This window comes from Sphaeramia orbicularis, chromosome 10, assembly GCF_902148855.1.
Source record: "Sphaeramia orbicularis chromosome 10, fSphaOr1.1, whole genome shotgun sequence".
Lineage (NCBI taxonomy): Eukaryota > Metazoa > Chordata > Actinopteri > Kurtiformes > Apogonidae > Sphaeramia > Sphaeramia orbicularis.
In genome coordinates, this window is record NC_043966.1 from 40362121 (window position 1) to 40387077 (window position 24957).

The window sequence follows — 24957 nt, forward strand, 5'->3', positions numbered from 1 at the left end:
GTTTTTATTAGTGGTTTTCGCATTTTGAGATCCAAGTTGGGTTTGTATGGGAGGTCGCCATCAGTTCTTGGGGGGGGGGATTATACTTTGGGTGTCACAAAATTTTGTATCATAAAATGTAAATGTCTTTCTTTTTTTGTACTGTACTTTTTAAGATGCACAATGAAAGTTAATTAAAAAATTGAAGAAAAAAAAAGTAACATATACAATATGCACAAATAATAATAACAGATGATGCCAGGCCCGGGGCAGGGGGGGGCTCACACTATACGACCGTACAAAGTGAAAGTGACACTTCAGACGCTTTACTAATTCCTCTGTGTCTCCCCCTATTAGACCTAGCACCTCATTTTCCTTTTCCCTACCTTCGGAAACTTTTATTTGAGGGGGCAGGATGATTCCTTGCCCCCCCCCCCCCAAGTAGTGTATCAACCATGTGACATTCCTGCAAATGAATTGCATGCTGTGTGGACATATGTTAGAGCAATTTGGAAGTATTTCTCCCTTTGAAGAAATGAAAGCTTTGACAGTGTTACAAGGGGCCCTGGTGTCATCTTTACACCTGAAATATAACCATATTTTGGAGCATTTCTGCCTTGACATTTCTGCTTCGTCATCACACTTGTGCAATGAAGGCGGAATCGATAAGCAGAATCGTTAAGCAGGCAGGCAAACGATTCCAAAGAATTGCGCTACGCAAAAAGAACTGGTTCTCGATTCCCAGCCCCAGTAATACCACTGATGGGCTCAGATGGACAGATGAACCTATCAGGTTATGCAGGGCTTGAAGATTTACTGAGTCTGTAAGCTGTGGTTTAGCATTAGCCCACTTCTGACCCCTCACAGATGACTTTGGCTGGCACCTCACACTCCTTTTTGTCCAAATATGGTCACTTCCAGCTCCAAAAACATGGCAATGGCCCAGTCAGTGCTAGCTTCAAATTGGCAGTTCATGGGTGACATCACGGTTCCTCTGTCCAATATTTATACAGTATGGTTCAGTGAGTTAAACATTTTTTTTCTTGGCATGACAGACGGCTCAACTGTCATGATCATTAACTGAGACTGTCAATGTTTCGCAGCAGTTACCGTTTCACTATGTCAGTAGAGTTAGCATTTTCCACAGCTGCACCTTTCTTTCCAAAATATGGTTAATGCTGCCTCCAAAAAGCCACTAATATATCAGAAAAACAATAATTTGAGGTTTTAAAATATTAATTCACAAACTAGTGGATGATGTGTTGGTGGGTTTGTCCAATGCATTTATAGAGGAAATGCACATATGTCACTTCCCCCTGGGCCATGCCCCTCTAAGTCAGACTGAGTGGCAAAAACAAACCGGCTCAGCATGGTGGAGCATAGCAGTAACTACAGCGAGACCGGGAAAAATGTGGAATATAACATGAAATTAACCCTTTCATGCATAGTGGTCACTACAGTGGATAGTTATTCTACAGCTGTTCTGTTGTATATTCATGGATTTTGTTGTCTACTTGCATATCAACCAACACAGTGGACACTTACGCAACACCCCATACATTACAATTCATACCATTACTGTTCCTATTCTTGCTAAACCTGATCTGTGATAACATATGTGAGTCTAAATCAACTGCTATTTGTTATAAGACTGTAATTTAAATTTCTTTTAAAACAAAAAGTTGGTTTTTTGTTGCATATTATCTGATTGAGTAATAACTAGTATTATAGTATGTTAAAATGTGAGGAAACATCAGATTCACAGCATTAAAAATTTAATTTCATAGTTTTCACACAGTATGTCAGTAAATACATGTTTCTTTGCTTCAAAAATTAAATGTATGGTGTCCAGCTGAGGGGACATTTTTGTAACTCCATGAAAAATAGTTTCATAAAGAAATTTCAATCACATTGTTTTTTTTATGCCTAAAGAGGAATAAAAACATTCAGGAAAAAAATCTTTATTTCGGTAATCATAATTCATGCATGAAAGGGTTAAAGACAACTGGACTTGACATGGATCCATACAAGCTACCAAACAACAAGTGGTCTACGAACATTGATATGTGGCCGGAAATCACGTATCCTGACATTTATATGAACCTGATTTCAGCGCTGGGAAAATCCCCAATGCAAAGGCTGAAAGCATACAAAAGCCAAAGAGTTGTTGACATCCTTGTCATCGTTACTTAGAGGATTACAGCTGGTGAGTGCTTTCAATTCAACATACTATTGTTTTTAAGGTTTTATGTCAGTGCAGACGTATTTTCTTGGCGGTGATTGCCAAGGTAAAGGCCCAGCAGTAGTGCTCACAGTTCACTACTGATTTACTGGAGTTGAACCCTTAGTATTGACCCAAGTGAGTGGATGATCTACTGGTACTGTGGAGATTTAAGTAGAGTTAACAGCAAATACTGGATACAACACAGCTACAACAGCTTTGTGCTAGAGTACCCCCTTATTTGGAAAACTAGGTTAGCCTCAGTTTAAGCTAGTTTACAAATCATGTAGAGCACAAGGTTCAGAATCACACAATTGAAGACAAAAACGTTTCAGTTATGAAATATGGAACTAAATGACATGCTAACATTAAGAGCTTTACTAAGAAGTAACGTTAGCCAAAACCATATGTAATTTAAGGTATGATTTTACACAAGAATACAGTATAAATTAATGTTACCTGACATGAATCCAGGTTTCGTTGCCTGGATTCCAGTTATTTCTATGAATTGCAGCGATCCATCTGCTTCTTCTGTCTTTGGCTTTAGGTCGCCGCTAAAACGATAGCTCTGAGTGCTTTTTAAATCTATTTGTGCAATCAATGGGACGACAGCTCTTCCCCGTTTTTTAGATTGTTCTAAAGTTTTCGCAGTATTCAAGCCAAAGCCGCTACTCATCTCCCTCTTTCCGCCACTCAGTGGACGTAACCGCGGTGACTTCCGCTAGCGGTGACATCACGTGCATACCCTCTACAAAGTTTGTCGTTGCAACCAAGTGGGATACTGACTTAGTATGACAGCATGAGGAAAACAGATTTAAAAATAGGAAAATTTGTATGTGAATTTATCAAATTCCCACACGTTAAGCCTTTATCAGGCAAGTGACTATTTTGATAATTTCTGCATACATTACATGATAGTGACAGCTAAAGTTGAAGTGAGGACAGTGAGTCAACAATCCGAGGTCCAGTGTGGTCTCCAGGGTCTGTAAGGTCCACCTCTGCATGAAAAGTGAGTGTACCTGCTTTGTTAGGTACCATGAAGTAATGGTACTAATGTAAGGAATGATGTTCAAAGGGAGAATGTGGATGTGGACAGGGGTCTGGATCAGCACTTACGTTGGTCTAATGATCTAAAAGTGATGTTCTAATGTTCTAAAATACATGTTCCTTTCACATTACATGTGTTTTTCTTGGGTTTTTTTTTGTTTTTGTTTTTTTTCCAAATACTTCTTGTATTTTTGTCATTTTTGCCACTTATGTGTAAGAAACCAAATATGGTAACTTCATTAACCTTGATTTTCTACATAAAACATTTTTTTGGAAAAATTTCATAAAAATAATGAACTCTTGTTATGTCCTCCAATAACATACTGAGATTGAAATGTTGAATTTCAGTGTATTTCAATGAGTGCCCTATAAAGGGTTAATACCTGTTCATCCACTAATCCTATCAATACATGTAAATAATTGTCGAAAAATGCAGTTTGGTCTAATGGTCTAAAAGTGATGTTCTAATGTTCGAAAATACATGTTCCTTTCATATTACATTTGCTTTTCTTATATTTTTTAATATTTACTTATTGGATTTTTTTTTTTTTTTTTTTTTTCACTTACAGGTAAGGAACAAAATATGGTAACTTCACTGACCTTGATTTTCTACGTAACAATGAATTTTTTTTTTTTTTTTTAATTTCACAAAAGTAATAAAGTCTCGTTCTGTCCTCCAATAACACACTAAGGTTGAAATTTTGAATTTCAGAGTATTTCTATGAGTGCCCTTCAAAGAGATAAGACTGTATTTCTGCATCTTAAGCTCACTGCAGACAAGACGTCCCCAACCCCTACTCAAAAGCACAAAATGTTCCTGTCTTGAGTGTTTTGTTTGTTCCTCTTGAAAACATGGTAGGCCTCATGGAAGAACACCTGCTCCATCTGTAGAAAGAAACTGATCATTCATTCTCAGGGAAAAATGATGAGGTTCTTATTTTTAAATGATTAAAACTAATGGAATCATAATTGTGAATATTACATTCCATCCTACATAATCCTACTCACTGCACTTTTAACCCTTTAACCCCTGAGACATTATTCCAGGTAAATGTTCTGCTGTGAATTGTCATCTGTTTCAGTGTCATTAAAGCTACTTTGAGTATGTGTTTGTGTTCCTTTTCTTCAGTGCTTTTATTTTACTGTGTGTTTTAGGGTCAAAACAGGTGGAATAACAGAAAAGACAAAGAAAGGAATGGAAGTTTGACAGGTTTTTAGTAAATAAGCAGTCCCTCCAGGAATTCACTCCAGGATGTTGCGATCGCAACTATTAACGCAAATTCAACCAATCACCGCGAATTCTGCGTGGCGCTGCAATTTCGTCCAATCACAGTGAATTTTCCGCAAATTTGACTATTCACCTTAGCCCCCTTTCGCCCACCCCTGTCTACGTGACATGTACGTCATCACGTTTACTTCCTTGTTGATGGTTGAGAAGATGAAGACATGTGCGATTCAAAACACTCATATTTACCAACAAATATCACTGCCAAACTTCGTGCAAGTCAGTTTCCAGATGTGTTACACAAAAGCGAAGGTAAACTGTTCTGCACTGCCTGAACACGAATGAAAGTGGCTGCTCCACAGACACTTTTCAATTGCAAAACATGCAGGAAAACGGCTGAAACTGGAAGAAGAAAGACGAGACAAGTCCCAATGACAGGGGCTGTTGGATCCAGAACAACAGCAGGAGCTGAAAGGGTCAAGGTTAGTGCAGATATACTCTATAAGGCAATAGAAGAGAAGAAGAAAGAACCTGTGGAGGCATGCTTTCCTTTCTGTGTATTGTGTGAGTGTATGTGCATGAGGGAGTGCGAGCGTAAGTCTGTGTGTGGAGTTCACAAACAAAAATAATCGTGAAACTTGGCGTTAATATTAATGTTTACTCTTATGTGTTAGATAGAAAGCAACCCAAGTTTGGCTGAAACTGCGTGCCTGTCTCTCTCTATGTGCATATCAGTCTGTGTGTGTGTGTGTAACCCATCTAACCCTAACCCTAAATATACGACTATATCATTAAAGAAGCAAAAGTCATGTGTTATGTTGTATAAATGTGAGATGGGGGTGGATTTAATAAGTTTTCTTCTTCCCACTCCTTTTTGAGGTGTACATATTGAATTTATTTTATTATTACTCGTGTACATGGCAATTGTTATGTTGTCTTGATCATCTTTATTAATGTATTTGCTCTGATATTAATTCCTTGAACACAAAAATAAACTAGAAGCACTCGGAGAGCACAGACCTCCGCCAAGGCTGATCAGTGGCCCCCCCCCGTGGCCCCCCCACCCCCGATCACCACCAAAATGTAATAATTTCTTCCTTATCCCATTTCCAACAAACCCTGAAAATTTCATCCAAATCTGTCCATAACTTTTTGAGTTATGTTGCACACTAACGGACAGACAAACAAACAGACAGACAAACAAACCCTGGCAAAAACATAACCTCCTTGGCGGAGGTAATGAATGAATGGTGCTTTTTAAGACTAAAAATTCAAAAAAGATTGTTCTAGCTATTTTGCAAATGCCCATGTCCCTGTGACTTTAGTAAAGGAGCCTTAAATCATTGCAACTTTTGCCGCAATTTTTTGGAAAAGCTGCCGCAAAATCAGGCATTTTGGGCCGCAACAATAAAAAAAACTAGAAGCACTCGGAGAGCACAGACCTCCGCCAAGGCTGATCAGTGCCCCCCCCACCCCCCCCCCACCCCCGATCACCACCAAAATTTAATCATTTCTTCCTTATCCTATTTCCAACAAACCCTGAAAATTTCATCCAAATCTGTCCATAACTTTTTGAGTTATGTTGCACACTAATGGACAGACAAACAAACAAACAAACCCTGGCAAAAACATAACCTCCTTGGCGGAGGTAATTAATCTCATTAAAATACACAACATTTAGCACATTTAATGTCTGAAGCAAATCATTTCTAAAAAAAAAAAAAAGTAGACCAGTGTAATAGATTTAGGATGTTGAACATGAACTGTGAACTGGAACACACTGAACAACGAGTAGTTTCTTAATAGTCAAGTCAGTCTAGCTGCTTTTTGGCACCTGGTTGGACTCCATAAAGCAGTTACCAAGGTTATAATAGTTTTGGATTTTTCATTATAGTTTAATTTTATTTAGTTTTGACTTTTTTTTCTCTAATTCAGTTAGTTTTAATTCATTTTTAGAGCAGGTTTGCTAGTTTTTATTAGTTTTTTTTATTTTTTCTAAATGCTTAGTTTTAGTATTAATTTTAGTTTTGTCGTATCTTTTGTCTTCTTCGCCATCAAAGTCTAATAAATCCCAGACAGGACTCTGCTGCTTTCTCCCAAATTTAGTCTCCATGTTTCCAGGTAGAGTGGGGACCAGAAGACGACTGGAAACCACAAGTGACGAGGAGTGACAGACCGTGAAGTACCGTATGGTGCTGCTAGCTAAAATTGCTAGAGCAAAATAAATCGCTTTCGTATCAATCCGACATTGACAAAGACGAAAACGAAGGGAATTTTATCCATAATTTTTATCTGTTTTAGTTAGTTTTGCAAGCACACAATACAGTTTCAGTTAGTTATCGTTTTTTTTCCTTTAATTACAGTTTTTATTTATTTCAGTTAACGAAAATGTTCTTTCAATTTTAGTTTTCTTCATTTCGTTAGTTTTCGTTAACAATAATAACCTTGGCAGTGACATGGTCAAAACTCAGCAAAAACACAGTAAAAACAAAACAAAAAACAAAAAAAACACCACAAGGAAAACGATGTAAAAAAAAAAAATTTAAAAAAGCCCAAATTGTCTATTTTTATAATGAGTCGGTCTCACTCATTGCACTGTGTTTTATCCCCATTCTACAGGTGGGAGGGGGTGTTCTGAGCATGCTCAGATGTATACAGAAAGAACAAGGTCTATTCTATCCACACGTTTTGTGACAACCTGGAAGTTGCCCCAAACACACACCCCATAACATGCTTGTTAGCCTCCGGATCCACCCCAGAAATCGTCACCACGATGTCGTCATCACATCCGCTCGGAGTTGGCGGCAGTTTTTAAATACCCCCCCCCCCATATCCGCATTCGGCGGTGCGTTCGTGGACAAGTCAAGTGTCAGAGCGACAGCTCGTTAGTAGAGACAAACAGTACGGCAGTTAATCCCATTTACAACTCTGCTCATCTCCGTCCGTTTTCTCCCTCTGGTTCATCACAATCATCCAGCCACTGCAGCAAGACAGTCATCCTCTCATCCCAGCAAACCAGCAGCAATAACCTGGACCAGATTACCGACTGACTGGACTGGACTGACTGACGGACTGACTGACTGCGACTATTGGAGTGTGTGAGTAAATGAAGTTTTTTTTTCTGCTCTCTTGTTTTTTTAAAAAGGCCTTGAACTTAACTGTGTGCTTGTTGTTTGTTTTTTGTTTTTTTTGATTAACAAACGAACTGAAATGAACTGAATTATTTTTTTTCCTTTTTGATAAACTGAAAACCCGGAGTGGAATTTTTTGTTTAAATGGACTGAACTTTTTTTTTTTTTTTGTTACTTTCTTCTTTCAAGAGACTGTTAAATGGTGGAAGATTTAAGTTTGAATTTTTGCTTGTTTGGTGGATTTTGTTGAGTTTGGACTTTGGGGGGGGGGGGGGGGGGCAACTGTGGGTTTGAATTTGTGTGGGTCTTTTTATAATCATTGTTTAATACATGATTTTGAATTTTAAATGGTTTAAAGGTGTGCTTTCTTTTCTTTGTCATTTAATGTGGGGTGTGGGTTTAATTAAAACTCACATCCTTTGTGTGGTTTGAGACTCAAGCAAAAGACTAACTTAAACTGATTAACCTGACATCTTATATGTCAGAAGAGAGACCTGGCTGGCAACCCTAAATATCAATATAATAAAATAATATAAAATAAATAAATTAAAGCATCAAACTCAAACTGTCACAGTTTGGAAATTTTGAGCAAATTGAGCAAATGGTTACAATTTTATGAATATTACAAATAAATCATACATTCAAAACGTTCACAGACACACCAGGGGTTAAAGGGTTAAGAAAGATGTTGCTATACATGAGTATATTCACTCTCGAATCAGGAGTTTTAGGGCTTCATGTTATCAGACGTAACTGGATTTCACTATATCTGAAACTTATTATCGACTCTGTTCTTACCAATGTATCGGTAGAGCTACCATCAGTCAGTTTAAAATGCGCTGAAAACATATCACATCCCACACTGTTGTGATAATATAATAGTTGACTCTGTAATGTTCATACACATGGTAAATAACACAGGCTAATTTACATTTAAAAGATTGTTTTCTTTGACATTTACTGCCACATATTCACCGTTCGCCGTTCTTAGATGCGTTCCCTAGCGCTGTGGGTCATGTAAATCCAAAGAACTGGTCCAATCTCCTGTTTCTGTTTAACTGTACTGTAAATGCAAATATTGAATCAATGACATCACGTCCATAAAACTGTTGGTGAAAAGAGATTTGTGCTGTATCTAATGATGCCGCTGCCGTATTGCGTAATTTGAGTTCATCGCCCTCATCTCCTATTGGAATCACCCAGAACATACCAGTGTTTTGGTTGACGTACAGTACAAAGACTTGGAATCGTACTTGCTACCACTGGGGTGATTGTCAGTGTGATGCATTGTATTTCAAAGACTGGAAGAAAACAGAACTGGGATTCAGGCGATGATCAAAACAGCCATGCCTGCATATTCTTTTCTAATATGGCTTATTTCAGTTCAGGGTCGTGATGCAAACAACAGGCAGCAGTGATCAAGACACTCGGGAGAATATATTTGAGCAGTATAGTTAACATAATCATAACACTTTAAAGAGTATTACTGACAAATCTGAATCCAACTAAATGATAAAGTCACTCTGCACTGTAAAAAAAAAAAAAAATCTGGAATTTAACAGTTTTCACTTTTTATTTTACGGATTTTTCCAGTATTTTTAAGATCCAGGAAAATATCAGTGAAATTACAAAAACAGACTGTGATTTTACATGTTAAATGTAAAATAACATTAAAAAACTGTAACTGTGAATAACCACAAAATTTCCATTTTTTTAAATATTTTTTTTTCTTTTTTCACAGAAAAATACAGTTAAAATATATTTGTAAAAGTATAGTAATTTCCCAAATATTTATTTTCTATTTATGAGATTAAACTGTTAATTTAAAGTTTAACACTGTAAAAAAAAATAAAAAAATAAAATGAGATAAAATTACTGACAATTAACCATAAAAGAAGTAATTGTTCTGTAAGTTTAACAAGACTTGTTTGTTAATTGACAAATATCTTGTGTAATTACGGGAGGTTTCACAACAAAAGTGTTGAATAAATGTGTTTTTGTGAATGTATAACATGTATAAGCACTGATAAACTGTCAAAATACAGTTTTTATCAGTAGATTGTACAACTTAGTCTCATTGAAAATTATTGATATATTTTATAGGTAATTTGATTGTTTTAATACATGAAAATATTCTTTATTAAACATTAAAAAGTAAAAAAAAAAAAAAAAAAAAAAAAAAAAAGGTAAAATGCCATATAAAGTTAGGGCAAAAAACTGTATTTTAACTATGGAAAATTACCATATTTTTATGAGATGGTTATTTTCTATTATTTTACAGCATTTTTTCGGCACCCCTGCTGCCGGAATGATACCCTTTTTTTTTTTTTTTTACTGTTTTTTTTTTTTTTTTTTTAGTGTGTTCAGTACTTAAGCTGCATTTCAATGGGCTGTATCCTGTGTTAACTGTAACGTGCAGTAAAAAAGAAAAATGTTTCTGAAATAGGCAAAATGAAGTGACCTTGCATTTAAAAAAAAAACAAAGAAAAGGAAGGAAAAGTGGTATTTTAGGCAGCATAAGAAATAGCAAGAGTTTCAATGCTAATGTAAAATATAAAACATTCTAGATTGTATTTGGTGTTTGTCCAACACAAATCAGAGGTAAAGTGCTTCAGTTTAATAGAAGAAGGAGGCAGTGTGTACAAGGGCATGTCTGTCTGATTAAAAAAAAAAAAAAAAAATTGGAAGCAAGAGGAAACGGTTGAATCTTTTAGCATTAACCAATAAACTTCAGCACAGAATGCTGCAGTAGCACGTCCATGTTAAAGCTTCACCATTTTACCTCTTATTTTTACACCCTTTCGGTTGTTGTCTGCTCATATCAGAGGAGAATCAACCTGTTCAATTTTTCATATTGCTTTGTGGAGCTTTGACTTGACCTTTGTTCAACAATGCAGACAGAGGCATCAGGCAGTCTGTCTGATGAACTAAGAGTGTGAGTAGCGAGTAGTGATCCTACTTTTCTTAGTACGGTGATTTCAGAAGCTATAGAATGGCCCAGGGTCCTCACTAGGGATGGGAATCAATAAGAATTTAGCGATTCCGATTCCATTATCGATTTTGCTTGTCGATCCGATTCCTTATTGATTATCTTATCGATTCTCATTGGGTGAGGGAATAAAAGAGTACAAACAGGTGCGTTTGCATTAACTGTCTTTTATATTTCCATCTCTGCACAGAAAATATAACATATACAGTATGTACAAATAAAAATAACTGGTTTGGGGTGGGGGTGGGGGGGCACGTACAGTGAAACTAAAGATGCTTTTCTAATTCCTCTATTGTCGCATTTCCACTATGTGGAACCGGTTCAACTCGGCCCGTCTCCAGTTGTTGTGCACCTCATTTCCTTTCCCCTACCTTCAGAAACTTGTATTTGAGGGGCTACGACATTTGTTCCCCGCACCAAAACTGGCCCGGTGTCCACTCTGCTGCTACATTCACAAGTGCCGCTAAGTAGAGTATCAAATACGTGACATTCCTGTAAATGAATCACATGCTGTGGACAAATGTTTGAGGATATTGGAGGGATTGGAGAGCTTGAAGTAAGTACTTGTTAGCATCTACTAGCATTTAACATTAGCATTTACTGTTATGGTCTGTCATTTGCCAACAAAACACACTACATGTAAACATCCATCCATCCATCCATCCACTGTCTTCAGCTTATCTGCGGGGGTAACAGCCTAAGCAGGGATGCCCAGACCTCCCTCTCCCCAGACACCTCCTCCAGCTCTTCCGGAGGGACCCCGAGGTGTTCCCAGGCCAGCCGAGAGACATAGTCTCTGCAGCATGTCCTAGGTCTTCCCCGAGGTCTCCTCCCAGGGGGACATGCCCGGAACACCTCCCCAGGGAGGCGTCCAGGAGGCATCCGAAACAGATGCCCGAGCCACCTCAGCTGGCCCCTCTGGATGTGGAGGAGCAGCGGTTCTACTCCGAGCTCCTCCCTGGTGGCTGAGCTCCTCACCCTATCCCTAAGGGTGCGCCCAGCCACCCTACAGAGGAAACTCATTTCAACCGCTTGTATCCGTGATCTTGTCCTTTTGGTCATGACCCAAAGCTCATGACCATAGGTGAGGGCAGGAACGTAGATTGACCGGTAAATCAAGAGCTTCGCCTTTTTCTTCACCACAACCGACCGATACAGCGACTGCAATGTGGATTGGGTGGCAGTTGACGCAGGGGGCTCGACAACCCGATCCCTGGACACAGAGTCTGGCTCTTGGGACATGTAAACGTAACAAACTAAATGAATGTAATGACTATCAAGATATTTTAAGCTAGGCAATGTCTTACCAGAAAGGCTAAAAGTCTGCTCATGGTATCCTTTGTTTGTTATAAAGACGGATCTTATCTGAGCGTGCAGCTTTCACCACAAATAATAACTGAGGGAGAAAATTGAAAACATGAAAAAATGTCAATGTTTCTCCAAAAAAAACAAAAACAAAAAAAAAACAGATGGATGAAAGTGTCAAATCAGAAACATGCGTGTACATCTCACTGAATAACAGCATGCTTCTAATCATTTTTATTTTCCAAAGAATATCGACTTCGTAGTTTTTCAACCTTGTATATCTCAACAGACCTTGGTGTGACTTGGAGCATGAAAGCTTTGAGCAAACAAATTAAATATGGTTCTTTACAAAATATATTATTTCTCATCTCCATTAGATTCAGACTCTTTCTTTCTTTCAGTGAAACCAGTGTATCTAAAACTATATTTTTGATTCCCCTGTCACCACAACATGAAATATGCAATTCTCTTTTTGTGCTGTTATTCAAAGCCAAAGACTACATTGCAATTTACAAGTTTATCCCCCAAACAGCATCATTTTCTCACTTTGGGAGTGGGTGACAATTACATTTAGTGCTCCCACTACCCCAAAATATGAAGCACTGTAGGACTATAAAATAAGCAAATGAAACAAAAAATGACAGTATGAGCCGGATCTATTAAAGGTTTGCGTGTAATAAAACGTCTGCAAACTCATTGCACATGCAAAAAATGTACAAACTGATTTACTAACAGTGCGCACTAAGGGTTGTGTCTTTCAAAGGTGTTAAATAGCACGTCTGCATCCAGTTAGTACATTTGCCACAATGAATATGTAATATGGGGCATTTACACACAGTTGTGTGTGTGCTGGGAGTAGAATATTTAAATATATTAATTTAGCACAAGCAAAGTGATTTATGAAACCCAAAAGCAATTTTGCTGATAGAAACTGCGTCTATATTTAAGACGTCTCAAAAGGAGGAGTAAACGGTTTGGTTAGGAGAAGGGATGCACCGATAGTCAGTGTGTGTACTCGTACTCGTACTCATAAAAGACATCCGATACAAATGCTCCGATACCACTTACGGCCGTGTGACATTCACAGTTCAGTGCAGCAGGTACGCAGCGGTGGAATAATGTGTGGGGAGTGTGAAGAGTGTGGAGATTTTTCAAAATAAATGACGGTGATAAAGTAACGCTGACTGACAGTAATGTTAAAGGTACGGACGCAGCGTTCTGTCCGTCCTCTGCGTACATTCCATCCATTTTCCAGGTGCTCGCGGATGCGTAAACAGAATGAGAATACCAGCGGGTGTACGGAGCGGTGCAGACCGCCACCAACAGAAGTGAAAACGAAACTTATCGCTTATTTCTCTTTTCTCTTCCTGCTGAAGCTAAGCTGTTAAACCTTACCAGTGAAAACACTGCAATGATAGTATCACATTCATGTTATCTCTGTCATCTCCATGGTTGTTATTACTGACTTTCCTCTTTTTCTCAAAAAACTTTACTCTTCTTCGTGGTATTTGTCCAGTATGGTTAATTCAGAGTGGCGCCCCCTGGTGGATTAATTGAGAAACGCTCATTCCAACACATTAAATGTCAGTAGCAGCACTTTGTTCCAGTCAGACTAATGACAACGACAATAAAGCACATTTACAAAAGGAACTAAGAACTGGAATGGGATTATTAAGTACTCATATCGGTACTCAGTATCGGCAAGTACTCAAATGTAAGTACTTGTACTTGTACTCGGTCTGGAAAAAAGTGGTATCGGTGCATCCCAAGTTAGGAGACATCGAAATGATGAAACGAGATGCAGAGAACACATTTTTCACCCTCATGTGAACATTTTTGGAATGATGGAAGAAAAAATTATTGGGACATATGTGCCCCCCCCCCCACACACACACACACACACACACACACACATACTTTTGTCGTGTTTCCACTATGTGGTACGAGCTCGACTCAAGCTCGGCTCAGCCTTTTTGCGTTTCCATTACGAAAAAGGACCTGGAATCTGGTACCCGGTACTAATTTTTTGGTATCACCTCCAAGCAATACTAAACCGTGATGTATAAACACTGCAGACCACTGATTGGTCAGACAGTTTTCTCTGTGACCCGCTGTTTTACAAAAAACAGATGCGAAAGTTGACAGTAAATATAGCGGTACATTAATGCACATGATAACAGCCCAAAACTGCACCATGGTCGGTGGAGGAGACTCAGTCTATGGTGGCCAACGTAAAAATTCAGATCAAGTTTATCAGCAACGCTCTAAACAGACGACACAGAAATAACGTGCTGCATCACTATGACATCCAGGTACTGTAAAGTCAGTAGTATCCTGTAAATGGAAACAGTCTCCAGGAATACTTAGTCGAGCTGAGCTGAGTCGAGGTGGAAACGCAGCATTAACGGGACTCTTTTCCACTTCTGATGATTGTGATTAAAAATACACACCAACATTCAGCTACAGTGGGACTAAATTATGTGCGTGTGACAGTCATTCAATCCAACTACCCCCCCCCCCCCCCCCCCCCCCCACACACACCTTTAAAATGAAAAGTAAATGAATGAATGTGTCATGCAATACCTTCTATGACTAAACTCCTCCAACGTTACATTTCCTTGCATCTGGATCATTCCAGTCACTGTTCCCATTAGTGCTGGTTTATCCCACAGCAGTTTTTACAGCGTACTGTCCACAGGAGCGTACGCAAAACCCTCATTTAAATAGGGCGGTCTCCAAGACTTTGTACCTGTTGTAATTTGTGCAAGTAATCTTTGTAAATCACCCGCAAACCGTGGTCACACCCTACACGCTAAATTCTAGATCGCGCAAGCAAATTACTACATGTAAATTGGGATCTTAGTACATCCTGACCTATATCGGAAGCCAAGAGAAAAAGAGCAAGCACGTGTAACAGCGCAGCCCATATGTGAATATAGCGTTAGCAGAGATGTCCGTCAAAACAGAATCATAGCGTAATATCAGGGTAATATCAATGAAAGTTCCAGGGACCAGTCGGCTGAGCAGCCATATGAGTTAAATGTTCACTGTCTAAAAGTAGAATTAGGAGATTTCACCTTCACATGAGCTCATTTTTTTTTAGGGCGACATGGTGGTGCAGTGGATAGCACTCGTGCCTCACAGCAAGAAGGTCCTGGGTTCGATTCCAACGCCAGCATGTTCTCCCCGTGTCTGCGTGGGTTCTCTTCGGGTACTCCGGCTTCCTCCCACCATTCAAACACATGCACTTATAGGTTAATTGGTTAATCTAAATTGCCCATAGGTGTGAATGTGAGAGTGATTGTTTGTCTCTATATGTTCAGCCCTGCGATGAACTGGCGACTTGTCCAGGGTGTACCCCGCCTTCGCCCCAATGTAGCTGGAATAGGCTCCAAGCGACCCCCGTGACCCTCGTGAGGATAAAGCGGGTTCAGAAAATGAATGAATGAACTCATTTTAGAAAGGAACGCAGAAAATACCTCAAGTGAATACTGATGCAAAAACATTTTCTAGCACCATATTTGAACACGCGTTTGTTGAAACAGACGTAGTGAGAGGTTCCGTTACAGAGGCTGTGGTCTTGTCCAATGTATGCTGAAGATTTGAGGTCTGACTTTACATGTTCTCTTAGGTGTATTTGAGGGCAAATGAAGTTTTAAAAATCTTCTGCCCAGCTACTTGCTCTGTTAACAGTTACTTAAGCTCTATAGGAAAATGAAGACAAATGGAAAACTATCCATCTGCGAAGCTCCACCAGCAGGAAGGAGACCAGAGCGGTGGAGGAAGAGTCACCGTGCACAGTAACACTGGTGTTTCATATTGGCATTATTCCATAAAATCTAGGATTTGCTGTTCTCCTCGTACTTAAAAAGATTGAGTAAGCCTTCGACAACCCTGACACAGTGTTGATTCAAATTGATCCGGTACAGCAGTGAGACCAATTTGTTCTGTTGAAGCGTTTTTCCTTTTTGTCTGCATGGCAAATGTGCACCGTCAGAAATAAGGCAGTAAAATAGTCAAATCCTTCCTTCAGATAAGGTGTGAGACACGCAGGTATGTCAAACACAGAGAAAAGTTTGATCTGATCCTTTTTTAGAGGGTGGGCTTATCGAGGATCTTCTACTTTTCTGTTAGTTTCAAAAAAAAAAAAAAAAAAAAGACAAAAAAGAAAAGGAAGATGAAATACTGCACAAAACCTGGATGAGAGGTAGCTTAGAGGATATCACACAGGAAGCACACACAGAGAACACAAATTGTACAACTAGAGGGTTGGAACACATCTTGAAAAGGTGAATGAGATTGTGTGATCACATCTTGCCTGAAAGGGTTTGAAACACCAAAGTTCATTTCCCAAGATCCGTTTGAGTCAGTTGTTTCAAAGCCGTTGTCATCATTAGATGAATCAGTGGGACCATAATCAGAAACAACAAATGTGTATTCTGATGAACTACGGTTTGGAATTATGAATACTAATGCAGCTGTGAGACTGAAAATGAAGTTTGCACCAAGATTTATGCATGAAATTAACCCATAAAGACCCAAACATCCACCATCTACCAAAACTATTTACTGATCTAAACTGTTTAACCCTTTAACGGGCAACTGACTGTTTTTGGTCATTTCCGCATACTTTATAACAGGGGTGTCAAACTCATTTAAGTTCAGGAGCCACATTCAGCCTAATATGATATAAAATGGGCCGAACCAGTAAAATAATATAAATAATAGGATAAGAACTGATAAATAATGTCAACTCCAAAGTTTTCTCTATGTTTTAGAGTGAAACAAGTAAAATTCTGTAATGAAAATGTTCACATCTACGAACTGTACTTGAACATAACATGAAAAAATATCAACAACCTGAAAATTCTTAAGAAAAATAATTAAAATTTTAACAATGTTACACCTCAGTTTATGATTTATACATATGCATCACACAAATACACAAAACATTTAATAACAGGCTGAATATTAGTACAATTCCACATCCAACTTTTCTAAAGACATTTCAGGTTGTTAATATTTTTTTAAAAAAGGCTAGTCTGTAAATCTAAACATATTTCTTAGGGATGTCCGATATTGGCTTTTTTGCCAAAAACCGATATGCCGATATTGTCCAATGCTTAATTTCCGATTCCGATATCTACCGATACCACTGCCGATATATGTGGGATATTAAACTAATTTTAGGTAACATCACATATCTCCTGTCATGGAATTAACGCATCATGCCTGATTTTATTGTGATGCCCCATTGGATGCATTCTCAAATGTAACAAGGCTTTCAAAATGTAAACACTGTCTGTGCAAAGAATACATACTTCAACTTAAGTTGTGGAAAAAATGCCATATTTATTTATTTTCTCTCCCTCCCTCCATGAGTCTATTACAGTGTGGCAACTCTACTGTAAAATTTTGAAAACTGCACATTTCTTTCAGCTACAAACAATGCTTCATTTACACGTCGGTAAATGCCGGCAAAATCAAGGCATTATTTTATCGGTTTTAATGATAGGCAAAAAAACCGATAACGATATTCATCGATATTACATTTTTATGCCAATATCGGGCCAATAATATCGGTGGGCCGATATTATTGGACATCCCTAATATTTATGTAATTTTACTTGTTTTTTTACACTAAAACAAAAAGGAAAAATTGCAGTTTTCATTACTTATAGATTATTATGATAGTCTTTTACTGGCCTGACCCACTTTAGATTGAATTGACCTAAAATTATTTTATCCTTGATTGTTAATTTCTTCAGTGTAATTTTTGCATTTCACAAAATCATCCTGCGGGCCGGATTGGAACCTTTGGTGGGCTTGATTTTACCCCCGGGCCACATGTTTGACACCCCTGCATTACAAGATAGTAACAGCACCGGTTTCAGTGAGGACACTGAGTCAACAATCTTAGGTCTAATGTGGTTTACAGGGTCTGGAAGCTGGACCTTTCTTTCCTAAATATTGTCAGCATCGCCTCCAAAAAGCCACTATAATATCCAGAAAACACTAATTTGAGGTTTTAAAGTATTAATTCACACACTAGTGGATGATGTGTTGGTGGGTTTGTCATTACAGCCAAGTGGGATACGGACCTAGTATGACAGCATGAGGAAAACAGATTTAAAAACAGGACAATTTGTAAATGAATGTATCAAATTCCTGCAAATGTTAACCTTTTATTGGGCAAATGACTATTTTTGGTAATTTCCACATACATTACAGGACAGTGGCAGCAAAAGTTCCAGTGAGGACAAGTCCAATATGGTCTCCAGGGTCTGTAAGGTCCACCTCTGCATGAACAGTGAGTGTACCTACTTTGTTAGGTACCATGAAGTAATGATACTGATGTAAGGAATGATGTTCAAAGGGAGAATGTGGATGTGGACAGGGGTCTGGATCAGCACTTATGATGTTCTAATGTTCTAAAATACATGTTCCTTTCACATTACATATATTTTTCTTGTATTTTTTCTAAATATGTCTTGTATTTTTGTTTTGTTTTGCCACTTATGGGTAAGGAACCAAATATGGTAACTTCATTGACCTTGATTTTCTACATAAGGCAAGGCAAGTTTATTTGTATAGCACATTTCAGCAACAAGGCATTTCAAGGTGCTTCACACAGGACATTGAAATACAACGACAAGGGAAAAAGAAACACATTTAAAACATTATAAAAGAAACACGTAAAAGGTGATTAAAAACAGCAAGTAAGAAAACAACACATAAAACCCAAAATATAAAAACACACACATATTAAAGTAAGAGTTGCAGTGCAGAGTTTGGAAGGAGAATATAACATTTAAAAAGTAAAACGCCTTTTAGTCAAAGGAAGCAGTGAACAGGTGAGTCCTTAACCTAGACGTAAAAGAACTCAGACTCTCAGAAGACCTAACCCTAGCCTCAGCCCTAACCCTAGCCTCAGCGCTAACCCTAGCCTCAGCGCTAACCCTAGCCTCAGCGCTAACCCTAGCCTCAGTCCTAACCCTAACCTCAGCCCTAACCCTCGCCTCAGCGCTAACCCTAGCCCTAGCCTCAGCCCTAACCCTAGCCTCAGTCTTAACCCTAACCCTAGCCTCAGTCCTAACCCTAACCTCAGCCCTAACCCTAGCCTCAGTCCTAACCCTAACCCTAGCCTCAGTCCTAACCCTAACCCTAGCCTCAGCCCTAACCCTAGCCTCAGTCCTAACCCTAGCCTCAGCCCTAACCCTAGCCTCAGTCCTAACCCTAGCCTCAGTCCTAACCCTCGCCTCAGCCCTAACCCTAACCTCAGCCCTAACCCTAGCCTCAGTCCTAACCCTAGCCTCAGCCCTAACCCTAGCCTCAGCGCTAACCCTAGCCCTAGCCTCAGCCCTAACCCTAGCCTCAGTCCTAACCCTAACCCTAGCCTCAGCGCTAACCCTAGCCCTAGCCTCAGCCCTAACCCTAGCCTCAGTCGTAACCCTAGCCTTAGCCCTAACCCTAGCCTCAGCCCTAACCCTAACCTTAACCCTAGCCTCAGCCCTAATCCTAGCCTCAGCCCTAACCCTAGCCTCAGCCCTAACCCTAGCCTTAGCCCTAACCCTAGCCTCAGCCCTAACCCTAACCTTAACCCTAGCCTCAGCCCTAATCCTAGCCTCAGCCCTAACCCTAGCCTCAGCCCTAACCCTAGCCTTAGCCCTAACCCTAGCCTCAGCCCTAACCCTAGCCTCAGCTCTAACCCTAGTCTCAGCCCTAACCTTAACCCTAACCCTAGCCTAAGCCCTAACCCTAACCTTAACCCTAGCCTAACCCTAACCCTAACTTGGCTTGTCCTCAGTGACATTTTCAGGCCGAAACACGTTAAATTACCTTTGAAAGGCAGGAACAGCTGCCATGGGTAAAGAAATGAAATGGACATGGTGTCCAAAGTGTTAATGCTGTAACCTGGCAGTTTTGTACAAAACTAGATGGATGCCCATTGTCCCCTCCCATGACCTCTGATTGGATTTAAATCCCACCGCTACTTCACACAAACCAGTTTTAACTTGGATTGCACATTTTTCCCCTGCTTACTCATGTATGAAAATGGGTCTGTAAATTTGGACAAATATCCACCAATCCCCTACCTACTGATGTCCATAAAAGAAAATTCCAAAAATTATCAAATGCGGAACTAGGGCTAATTTTTCAAAATGTATAGTTTTTTTTTTTGTTTGTTTTTGTTTTTTTAATACACCCTGCAGAGGAAAATACATGATTTATACTGACAAAATACAGAGGATAATATTTTAAATAAATGATAATAAATCACTTTTTACCTAATAAATCACAATTTACCTTAGGAGCTGACATAGAAGTAGCGCTGGGTCTTTATGGGTCAAAGTTCCTCACTCACCCACTCAGCTCTGCTCTTTTCATCATATCCTGTGACTCACGATTCTCCGTATCATGCGTATTTGTCTTTATCCGCTTGTGTTCTTTTGATCACAGCAGGCTTGAAATAACAAGGCTGTGATCTGTTGCAACTGTGTAAATGTACATTTTCAACCTTTTCACCGTGTATCTTTTCATGGGCTAGCTTAACTGTACTCCATTCTATTACATCTTTGCATTTTTCTTCATTTTTGTAATGAATTAAAACTACAAGATGCCAATGGTTTGGTTAAATGTCTACATGACACACAAATGTTCATGGATATAAGGAGTGTAAAATGTTTTAAAAATCCAGCTTCTAAAGCATTTTCCTACACAATAAAAATCTGAGGCTGTTAAGTTACACATCACACTTTAAATCATACTGGGTACAGTTACATGATGTTTTTTAAATCCGATTTATTTTTCCAGAAGAAATTAATTCGGAACTAAAGTATTTTCTCTTCTGTTTTCATGGAAATCTTAAACCCGAATAAAGGTTTACATGAGAAATGTTTACTCGGTTCTCGCAGCCCTTCTGTTAGCTTAGCTTAGCATAGTCACTGCATTTCCATGGTGACATGTAGCCAGTTTTTAAAGGTGATTTGTTGTCTTTTGTAAGTGATTTTCTGAAATCCGATTCTCCCTAATTATTTCTTTAGATCCGCGACTTACTACACTCATACAATCTTGGGACTGTTGTGTTGACGGAAGTTGGAAAATCTTTTTGTTGGAAGGGATGCATGCGCTAAATTAGCTTTGCTTTACCGTTTCAGCTTTGCATTAGTTTTTATTTTTCCCAAGATTTTACTACTGCAGTAAGTCACATGGCCATGATTTGAGCCTCAATTTGTGATCATATTGACCCCACCAGACTAAAGTAACGATTAGGGAGAACTGAATTTCACAAAATCACTCATAAAATACTACAAATCATCTATAAAAGCCTGGCTACATGTAGCCAGGTGTAAAACACACACAGTTATTAGAGTACAGTAAAAGGAGAGACTGTTTATTTTCTTTATTTATTTTGCATCGTCAAAGTGTCGATTTTCCTATTGCATTTGAATGCACCGCTCAGCTCGCATGGTCCCACGAGGGGTACCTAGTTTTTCAGCAGCCAATCAGAGGCTACGCAGGCCACGCTCAGCCTGTCGGCTCAGAGGCAAAGTGCAGGTGCGTTGCTCTTCCGGTCTTTTTCCGATCTCAGCCAGAGGAGAGAGGGTAGCTGCCTGCTAAGAGGAAGAGAAAAGCGGGAGAAAAACCTAGAGTTTACCTGTGAAAAAAAGAGAAAAGAGAGAATCGGAGTACTCACCCACGGGAGGTCCAGAGCCGAGTGACTGAACGAAGGAGAGAGTTACGTCGGTAAGACGAGTCAATTATCCGGCGGGAAAAAAAACTTGTTGGCGCTTACCGCCATCGTCCATGCTAATGCTAGCTCTGTGCCTAACAGGCTAACTGCTAACCTTTCATCCAGAGAGCCGCTGCGAGGTCCGACATCGGCAGGCTCCGCTTGATACACGGAGAGCAACGGTGAGAAATGTGTCTTTTTAGATGCTATGGTGCAATTTTCCTCTGGTTTTCTGGATGTTGAAAAAAACAGTAGTGCTACTATGTTTATAAGAGCAAACTGAAGTGAATAATGGTGAAATACTTTATATGCACATTGTGTTTATTATTTTATGCTGATGTGTATGTAATTAAAGGGGAAGTGTTTAATTTTTCTCATGTCAATTTAAAGGAGAAAAGAGTAATTTGGCATGTTGTAATGAATGTAAAAGAATATTTATTTTGTATTATGCAAATTATTGAAAAGTTATGTTATTTCAACTGAGTTTAAGGTAACTAGAGGGTAATTTTTGGTGCAGTTCTCTGACATGAATAGGCCTATAGTGTAAGAGCACATTAAGCACACTTCTTTAATACCTCTGTGTCTAACTCAAAATGTGTACGGTTATGTTTTTTCCACATGGTTCTGATATAGTTATAAATGATATTTTGAATGTTAATGGTTACTTACCATAAGTATTATTGAACCACTGTTCACATGAACAGGTAATGTGTGAGCACTTTAATGTTTAGTTCTCATAAATGATACACTTAAGACTGAACGTTGTACAACTAAAATAGAGATTTAAGATTTGAATAGAGATGAAGATTTATGTCAGAATTAGATGTTATGGTGTACATCTTTTGACATTTGATATCCCTAATGATGCATCAGAGAATGGACGGTGTTGAATGTAAATTATGTGACCTGTCTACAGGTCAGGTTTTTTTTTTAGGACGGAAGAATTCGAGGTTCAGGACAAACTTCCTGCTGTGATAGATGGCGAGCCAACCACCCTGAAGAAAGATCAGCACCGAGGAGATATCCACGTACCCACTCATTCACACACATATGATACACTTACATTACACTGCAAGGACTTTTGGAATCAGGTGAATTTGCAATAACTTCACAACAAGAAAACCTGCAAAAAAAACTTCTATTTTATTTAAGGGCCCCAACAGACATTTTTGTTTCAAGTGTGCACACGATATTTTTTTTCTTTCTTTTTTCTGACTGTTTGGGTTATTATTTTTGTATTCTGTACAAATTTGACAATTCACTTTATCCACTGTAAAAATTATAAGAGTGGCTACTCAACTGTTACTCCTGCGTTTGCCTCTTTATTGTTGCTCAGTACAGTGGCTCCTTCCGAATTTAGTTTCTTCTGATTCTGGTCCAGATCTTTTAATTAGTCCAATCAGCTATTACACTGTAATTCACTTTTATATTTCTAAAATTGGTTACAGAAGTGGCGAGCCAGCCAGGAGCCATTTGATTTGAGCATCAATATTGAAGTAATGACCAGTATGGATTTCATAGAAAAGTCTGGTGTCAAAGTTCCAAATGCAGTTATTGTCAGTGGGAATACGCAGGTGGCTGAACAAGATGAACAAGTGATTGACTTTCTAAAACAGTATGGTAAAATTGAGAGAATCCTTTTGGTTGATGATTCACAGTCCGAGTTCTTTAAAAACCTGATCGTTGAATATTCTAACGGTTCAGCCTTAGAAGGTTTAGAACCTCACTTACCATACACGTGCACAGCACAAGGTGATTCCACAGTTGTCTATGAAGTTAAGGCACTCAGTAGCGCGTATGCTACCAAGGTTGGAAGTGATGTTACTAAGACATACTTAGCTGAGCTCAAGCAACTAGCTAAAATGAGTGGCAAAGACTATGGTGAGGTGTTAAAAGAGATGATGTCTCAGATTGGGGAAGATGTTGAAGCCATGCAGCACACAACTGAAGAATCCTCCCCCACACATGTTGAGACCACTGTCCTATCGTCACCTGCTTATAAAGAGAAACAGTATCACACCTCACCTTCGGACGTTACACCAAGCAACAATGGTGCCACTGATCATGGTTCCCTCATGAATGGAGCGAGGGCACTATCCCTTTCAGTAAATGAATTGAACCCACCTGACATCCAGAAGGTCGTGGTCGAGCATATTATACAGAGGCAAGACGTTGTCCCACACATCCAGTCCCAGGTGAGACTCCGCTCCTTCTCCGGCAAGACTCCCAGACCTAATAATGAAACTGATTATGACACATGGCGCACACACATTGAGTTGCTCCAAAATGATCCCAGCATGTCCCCCCTGCAAATATCCAGAAAAATCCATGAGAGCTTGCTTCCACCAGCAGCTGACGTAGTCAAGGGCTTACGGCCTGAGTCACTGCCTGCAGCCTACCTACAGCTTCTAGACTCAGCCTTTGGTACTGTGGAAGATGGGGAGGAGCTTTTCGCTCAGTTCCTGAACACTCTCCAAGACCCAGGTGAGAAACCATCCACATACCTTCATCGGCTCCAGTTAGCCTTAAACCGAGCCATGAAAAGGGGGGGAGTTACACATGAGGAAGCAGACAAACATCTTCTTAAGCAGTTCTGCAGGGGGTGTTGGGATAACACCTTGCTCAGCGCCCTGCAACTGGAGCAAAAGAAGAACAGCCCACCCCAATTCTCAGACCTCTTGCTAATGATTCGTTCCGAAGAAGATCGACAGCAAGCAAAATCTCATCGCATGAAAAAGCATATTGGCATTACAAAGCAAAGAGCTCAAGTGCAGTTCCATGATGCCTATGTTTGTGAACCAGAGGAGAAGGGTGGGAGTAGTATCAGTATTATTGAGGATCTGAAAAAGCAAGTGGCAAGTCTGCAAAGCCAACTAACGACATTCATGTCACAGAAAAACACAAAAGGGGCTAGCAGCAAGGGATCTGCAGCTAAGCCACAGAGCAGGATGTCAAAACCAAATGATACAGATGTGCAAAGACAAACTAAAAAGAAACAGACATACAAACCCAAGCCCTGGTACTGTTTTAACTGCGGTGAAGACGGGCATATCGCCCTCTGCTGCACCGTCCCTGCAAACCCCAACCTAGTGGCAGAAAAGAAGAAGCAGTTGGAGGAAAAACAGTACCAGTGGGAAGCACAAAATGGTTCAAACTCACCTTTAAACGGCTAACAGTTCCTGTTGTGGGACAGACAGGGACTGAGAAGAGTCAACAGCGTCCCTCCAACGTAGACAGTGAAGACAAAACTCCTGTTAAAACGAACAAAGTCAATACACCAGCGAAGAACATCAAAACTCAAACATGTTCCAGCCTACGGCATTCAAA

At 39.4% G+C, this 24957-nt stretch overlaps 1 long non-coding RNA gene across 1 annotated transcript; it reads left to right on the forward strand.

Moving 5' to 3' along the window:
• The first annotated feature begins 21509 nt into the window (after positions 1-21509).
• Positions 21510-23091, forward strand: LOC115427594 (uncharacterized). Its single transcript, XR_003936520.1, has 3 exons — positions 21510-21644; positions 21733-21812; positions 22547-23091. It is a non-coding gene; the product is annotated as an uncharacterized LOC115427594 (long non-coding RNA).
• Positions 23092-24957: the final 1866 nt, after the last annotated feature.